At 37.0% G+C, this 8116-nt stretch overlaps 1 non-coding gene across 1 annotated transcript; it reads left to right on the forward strand.

Annotated features, from left to right (window-relative positions):
- The first annotated feature begins 278 nt into the window (after positions 1-278).
- On the forward strand, positions 279-382 carry LOC115937555 (U6 spliceosomal RNA). Its single transcript, XR_004072824.1, has one exon. It is a non-coding gene; the product is annotated as a U6 spliceosomal RNA (small nuclear RNA).
- Positions 383-8116: the final 7734 nt, after the last annotated feature.

Raw genomic sequence — 8116 nt, forward strand, 5'->3', positions numbered from 1 at the left:
AAAACAAAGAAATCTTTATTATATTTCTGGCAATTGATTTTCCATACATCTGCCCTGCTTCACTAATTTATCTGCTTGGTCTATAGATGCCCTTAAGTTCATGACTCATGCAGTAAGTATTCACCAAATGATGGTTGAGCTGAATGCACTGCAAACACTACTGATGTTATGCTTTGTTCATTGAATTTTCTTTTGATTTCTGTGTTGCTTCAATCCATATATAGAGCAATAGCAAAAAATTGGTGCAAAGCCAGCACTGAATAAAGATTCGTACAACAGTGCTCGCTTCGGCAGCACATATACTAAAATTGGAACAATACAGAGATTAGCATGGCCCCTGCGCAAGGATGACATGCAAATTCGTGAAGCGTTCCATATTTTTTGATTAACATAATATTAAAAAAAATGTAAACATTAAAAAAAAAGATTCGTACAACAGACTTTCAAATGTTGGTACAGAGCATTAAAATAATACTGGATCCAGAGGTAATATTCAGCATATTTAGAATGCTAATTCTCAGAAGGATAATAAAAATATTACCAATTGATCTATATAAAATAAGTAAATAAAAATACCTAAAACTCCATTGAAAGGCCCAATATTTCTCAAGCATTTTTTAAATCAGTCTATTCCAATCATGGCTTAATCTATAAGAGCATAAATAGATGCATTTCTATCATTGTCTTTCTCCATGATTAAAACACCCAAATGTAACTTTCACAATTCCAAAAAAAAAAAAGATTCCTATTGCAAACTTCTCTTTTTTCACATTTTAATGTAATAACTGGCATATCTGGGGGTGAGGGAATATTTCTTCACTTTTTGGATCCTTATTTTTGCCTTGCCACAATTTACTAATTTTCTCCAATTATGAATATAGTCTGCTTCAAATCCTTTTCTGGAATGAAGTAGGATGTAAATGTACACATTCTTTCCTAGTATTCTTCAGGTAAGAGAAAGCATATGCTATAACAGGGCCTGAGGCAACTTAACTAACTAACGCAGTCTTATGTAAGCAATTTCTGTAAGGTTTCATTTTTGTAAATATATTTCTAGTGAAAAATGTAAGAGTCATTTTCAGGTTTTTACTTTGGCACATAGAAAACAAGAAGCTATTACCTAGCCTGGGCTTAATAAGCTCAAACACACACACACAGAGAGCACAAAAAAAAAAAAAAACAAAAACAAATCAAAGACCAGAGAAATAAACTCCACTGCTCAAATCTAGTATTTGTCCAAAAGTTTAATGATTGCATCAAAAGTCTTTCAAAATCAAATGACTGCCAGTTGATAAAGAGTCACCATTGGTAGAAAACTACCCCCAAAGACAAGAGACTAGAAATGCATTTTCTCTTCAGAGTGAAATGAAAAAGAAGGATTAGAAATGGGAATGGAAAACATGCAAGTGAATTCAATCACTCATTTAACAGGAATGATGGAGCAACTTTGTGTCGGTTTCTATTCAGGGTGCTAGAGACACAACTGAACATATCAGTCCAAGTCCTTGTCCTCATAAAACCTATATGCTGATAGGGGCGCCTAGGTGGCCTAGTAGGTTAAGCGTCTGCCTTCGGCTCAGGTCATGATCCCAGGGTCCTGGGATGGAGCCCCACATCGGGCTCTCTGCTCAGGGGGAAGCCCGCTTCTCCCTCTCCCATTCCCCTTGCTTGTGTTCCCTCTCTCGCTGTCTCTCTCTCTGTCAAATAAATAAATAAAATCTTTAAAAAAAAACCCATATGCTGATGAATGAGACACTGATACACAGCTAAAAAATAAATAAATGTGATACAGGGTTGAGTGTGTCTGTAAAGAAAATAACAGAGGGTAAGGAGATGGAGTCATTGAGGGGAGGGTACTATTTCAGATAGAGTGGTCAGGGAAGGCTCTAACAGAAGGAACATTTGAGCAGAGACCTGAATGAAATGAAGGAGTAAGGTATGCAAGGATCTGAAGGAAGACATTCAAAGCAGAGAAAATTGCCAGAGCAAAGGCTCTAAGGCACAAGAAAGTTTGGAGCATTTCAGTGTGACTCAAACAGAGTGAACAAGGCAGAGAGAAGCTGGAGATGAGGTGATAAATATCATAGGAGCTAGGCTATGTCAGGCTATGGCAGTTTTTTTTTTTTTTTTAAAGATTTTATTTATTTATTCATGAGAGACAGAGAGAGAGAGAGGCAGAGGGAGAAGCAGGCTCCCAAGGAGCAGAGAGCCCGATGCGGGACTCGATCCCAGGACTCTGGGATCATGACCTGAGCCGAAGGCAGACGCTTAACCATCTGAGCCACCCAGGCGCCCCATGGCAGTTTTTTTTTTTTTTAATAGCCACGAATTCTTTGACACTCCTCTCTTTAAGAAGTGGGCTCTAAGTTACCTCCTTTTGGAGCTGGTGGGCTTTGAACTGCTTCAACCAATAGAGAATTGTGACACTAAACACTTTCCAAGGCAGGGTCTTAAAATGACCATGCAGGTTTCACTTGGTTTCCTGGATACTTGCTTCAACTATGCTGAGACTGTCATGCTGGAGAGGTCACATTTAAGCACTCCAGTCAAGAGTTCCAGCTAAACCTAGATTTCCATTCATCCCACCAAGGAGCCAGACAGACATGTGAATGAAACTTAGACTGTCCAGATCAGCCTATCCACTGACTGAGTCCTCTGAGTGACTTCAGTTGACTCCATCATCAGGCAGAAGAACCAACCAGTCAACACCTGCCCCGAGTTTCTAAAGTATAAAACAGTTGTGTTTTAAGTCACTAAGTTTTGAAGTGATTTACTATACAGCAATAGTAACTGGAACCAAGGCCCTTGGGCCACAGTAAGAATTTGTTTTCTGTTCTGATTATGATAGCAAGCCATTGAAGTTTTGAGCAAGGAAATAATGTGATCAGATTTACAGTTTTAAAAAGTCATTTTGGGGCGCCTGGGTGGCTCAGTTGGTTAAGTGACTGCCTTCGGCTCAGGTCATGATCCCAGGGTCCTGGGATCGAGTCCCACATCAGGCTCCCGGCTCAGCAGGAAGCCTGCTTCTCCCTCTCCCACTCCCCCTGCTTGTGTTCCTGCTCTCGCTGTCTCTGTCTCTGTCAAATAAATAAATAAAATCTTTAAAAAAAAAAAAGTCATTTTGGCTAATTAGTAAAAGATGAGCTATAGGATTGTAAGAGTGAATGCAGGAATATCATTATGAGGTTCCTGCAGAATCCTGGCAAGAGAAGAGGAGGGCTTGAACTAGGGAGATCACAGCAGAGGAGTGAGAGGTAGTTGGATTTAGATTATGTTTGGAAAGTGGAGCCCAGAGGATTTGCTGATATGGGATGTGAGAGAAAGAAGGAAGTAAGGACTGCATCTTAGTTTTTGGCCCAGGCTACTGGGGGGAATTATGGTAGTCTTAAGAAAGACTAGGGGAGAGGCATATTTGGGCACAGAAGGAGGGTCATAAGTTAATTTTTGGACATGTTAACAGGCTTTTTAAAATTTAAGTATAGTTGACATATTAGTTTCAGGTGTACAACATAGTGATTTGATAGTTCTATACATTACACAGTGCTCACTACAATAGTGTAGTTACCATCTGTCACCATACAAAGTTATTACAATCTTATTGACTATATTCCACTTGCTGTACTGTTCATCTCCATGACTTATTTATTTTATAACTGCAAGTTTGTACCTCTTAATCCCCTTTACCTATTTCACCTATCACTCCACATCTCTCCCATCTGGCAGCCACCAGTTTGTTCTCTGTATCTATGAGTCGGCTTCTGGTTTTTGTTGTTTGTTCATTTGTCTTGTTTTGTTTTGTCTTATTCCACATATAAGTGAAATCATATGGTATTTGTCTTTCTCTGACCTACTTCACTTAGCATATTATCTTCTAGGTCCACCCTTGTTGCCAAAAATGGCAAGATTTCATTTTTTATGGCTGAGTAATATTCCACTGTGTATGTGTATCACATCTTTATCCATTCATCTATTGAGGGACACTCAGGTTGCTTCTATATCTTTGCTATTGTAAATAATGCTGCAATAAACATAGAGGTGCATATATTTTTTTGAATTAGTGTTTTTATTTATTTTTTTTATAAATACCCAGAAGTGGAATTGCTGGGTCATATGATATTTACATTTTTAATTTCTTGAGGAACCTCCATACTATTTTCCATCATGGCCACACCAATTTATATTTCCACCAACAGTGCACAATGGTTCCCTTTCCTCCACATCCTCACCAACACTTGTTAGTTCTTATCTTTTTGATACTAGCCATTCTGACTGGTGTGAGGTGATATCTCATTGTGGTTTTGATTTGCATTTCCCTGGTGTTGAGTGATGTTGAGCATCTTTTTGTGTGTCTGTTGGCCATCTGGATGTCTTCTTTGGAAAAATTTCTATTCAAGTCATCTGCCAATTTTGTAATCAGATTATCTGGGGTTTTTTAGTGTTCAGTTGTATGAGTTCTTGATATAGATCGGATATTAACCCCTTATTGGATATATCACTTGCAAAAATCTTCTCCCATTCAGCAGGCTGCCTTTTGTTTTGCTTATGGTTTCCTTTGCTGTGCAAAAGTTTTTTAGTTTGATGTAGTGCTAGCTATTTATTTTTGCCCTTGTCTCCCTTGCCTGGGGAGACACATATCAAGAAAAATATTGCTAAGCCAATGTCCAAGTTTACTGCCTATGTTTTCTTTTAAGAACATTATGGTTTCAGGTCTTACATTTTGGTCTTTAATCCACTTTGAGTTTATTTTTGTGTATGATGTAAGAAAGTGAACACATTAAGAGTTACAATGCCAAACTGGAAGTGTAGAATTTGTATATGAGTCTAGAGTTGTAGGGGATAATATATATAACAACTTAGATGTATGAATCTGGAGTTCAAGAGAAGAGATCTAGGCTGGGGATGTAATCCAGGAAACACCGGTATATAGATGCTTTTAAAGCCATAAGAGTGAATGAGATCACCAAGGGAAGTCATCTAGATATCAAGGACATAGAGGAGCAGTGGATCAAATAATGTGCTGAAGCATGCTATAATATTTAAAAAATCAAAAAGGTGCTGGTAAAACTGGATGTCCACATGTAAAAGAATGAAGTAGGATGCTTACACCTTATATCATATACAAAAATTAACTCAAAATAGATAAAAGACCTAAACTTAAGAGGTAGAATTGTAAAACAGAAGAAAACATAGGAGAAAATCTTTATGGCATTGGATCTGGCAATGATTTCTTGAATAAGACACCAAAAGCACGAGCAACAAAAGATAAAATTGGATTTAATCAAATTAAAAACTTTTGTGCATTGAAGGACACTATCAAGAGAGTGAAAAGACAACCCACAAAATGGAAAAAATACTTACAAATCATATATCTGATAAGAGATTAATATCCAGAGAAAAAAAAGAACTCCTACAACTCAATAACCAAAAAACAAACAACCCAATTTTCAAAAATGGGCAAAGGACTTGAATAGACATTTCTCCAAAGAAAATATAAAAATAACCAATAAGTACATGAAAAATGCTCAACGTCATTTGTCATTAGGAAAGTACAAATCAAAACTACAATGAGATACCACTTTACACCTATTAGGATGGCTATATTTTAAAAAAGGGAAAATAACAAGTGTTGGCAAAGATGTGGAGAAAATGAAACCCTCATGCATTGCTGTTGGGAATGAAATGTAAAATGGTGCAGCCACTGTGGAAAACCATTCGGCAGTTCCTCAAAAAGTTACACAGCATGTTACTGTATGATCCAACAATTCGACTCCTAGGCATATACCCAAACAAATTGAAAGCAGAGACTCAAAAAGATATTTGTACACCAATATTCATAACAGTGTCATTCATAATAGCCCAAAGGTAAGAACAACTCAAATGCAAATGTCCATCAACAGATGAACGAATAAACAAAATGTGATGAATGGATAAACAAAATATATAGTGGTGAAATATTATTTGACCGTAAAAAGGAATGAAATTCTTGATACATGCTACAACATGGATGAAGCTTGAAGACATTATGCTTAAATGAAAGAAGCCAGACACAAAAGGACAAATATTTTATGATTCCACTTATATGAGGTACCTAGAATAGGCGAATTCATACAGACAGAAAGTAGAATAGAGGGTACCAGGGGCTAGGGGGAAGCGGGAATGAGGAGTTACTACTTAATGAGTACAAAATTTCTGTTTGGGATGATAAAAAATGTTGCACAACACTGTGAACATATTTAATGTCACTGAATTGTACACTTTAAAATGGTTACACTGGTAAACTTTATGTTGCATATATTTTACCATGATTTTTTTTAAGTCAGGAAGTGGAGGAGAACAACAAATGAAACTGAGAGGGGGGCACCTCGGTGGCTCAGTAGGTTAAGCGTCTGCCTTCGGCTCAGGTCATGATCCCAGGGTCCTGGGATCAAGCCCCGTGTTGGGCTCCCTGCTCTGCGGGAAGTCTGCTTGTCCCTCTTCCTCTGCCCACCTCCCACCTGTGCTCTCTCTCTTCCGCTCTCTCTTTCTCTCTCAAGTAAGTAAATAAAACCTTAAAAAAAAGAAACTGAGAGGGACTGGCAGGGAGTAGGACAAAATCTAGAAGAGTGTGTGGCACCCTTGAAGCAATTGAGAAGGAAAGAATGACCAGTTTCCAATGCCGCTGAAACAGTGGGTAGCATGAGTAGGATGAGGGCTGAGAATTGACCACTGGGTTCAGCAGTGTGAAGGTGATGGGGTCCTTGATAAGAACAGTTTCAGTAGCATGATGGGGATTTTAAAGATTTAACCCAGACTTAAATGGGTTAAAGAGAACTTATGAGCTGAAAAGGTGGAGACAGAGTAAAAACTAACCTTTTGGGAAGTTTTATTGCGAAGGGTAATAGAGAAGTGGGGTAAAAGAGGGACAGCAGATCTAGGGAGGCCTTTTTGGTAATGAGTCTGCTACTGGGAAGTAAATGACAGTTGAACCACATGTGGATTTTGTCAGATAAAGACCTAATTTCCATAACAAATAAAAGGCTGAGCACTGCACACTAGAAAGCAAAATACTGAAATTATAACTAGTAAGAAATGTGAACCAATCCTTCCAATTACTCACAAGATTCAACCTCTTCCCAAAAGTTGGGGTCCATATCCACATTCCATAGTTAAACAAACACATGGAAAATTTGGAAATGATCCAGGGAAAATCACAACTACGAGAAGTTTTGATAAACAAGAAATAGAGAAGTGAAAGGAAAAAGAAAGAAGAGATAAATGAGGAAATATTTAATAATTCTTTTCATGTGGCTGAAGGGCTTTTTCACAGAAAACTTGTGAATATTTTTCACCATATACTCAGAGGAATAATAAAATAAAGTTAGCAAAATGACATAACAGTATTGGCCTTGGGAAAGGCAAAACAGCGTATTACCTATTACATACATATTACATATTACAGCATAAAATTTGAAACATTGGAATGAGTTTCTGGTTACAGAACCTCTTTGCTATTGCTTGTAAAACCAGGCAAGTCCTATCTAATATTGTTCTGGAATTTCTGGCCAATACAATAAGACATTAAACCAAAAAAAGAGGTACAATTATTGGCAGGCAGAAGAAAGAATTTTTATCATTTTCAGATGTTAAGATTGCACACCTAGTTAAGGCAAGAGAATCAATAGGAAAACTATTAGAATTAATAAGCACATTTTAAGAAGTGGCTGGATGCAGGGTAATTATCAAGAAATCAATAGTTTAGGTAATAAGCAGCTAGAAATGTAATGAAAACACAATAACAAAGTCTTTTAAAAATAACAGTCTTTTAGAAGTAACTTATAATAAATGTTTGGATCCTATATATATATAAAAACTTATTTTATTAAAAGCAATAAAAGAAGATTTGAATATCATATTCCTGGTTGGGCAGACTTAAGCTTGTAAAGATGTCCATTCTTCCTAAGTGAAGGGTAAGACCGTCTGATCATAATCTCATGAGGATTGATTTTAATTTGACAACATATTTCTAAAGTTCATCTGGAATTATAAATAGGCAAAAATTAATCAAGAAAAATTTTGAAGAGAAATTATAGTAGGCTTGCTCGCCTAGATATTAAAGCTATTTATAAATCTCAAATAA

This window comes from Leptonychotes weddellii, chromosome X (genome assembly GCF_054177405.1).
Source record: "Leptonychotes weddellii isolate Sample4059 chromosome X, ASM5417740v2, whole genome shotgun sequence".
In the NCBI taxonomy this organism is placed as follows: Eukaryota; Metazoa; Chordata; class Mammalia; order Carnivora; family Phocidae; genus Leptonychotes; species Leptonychotes weddellii.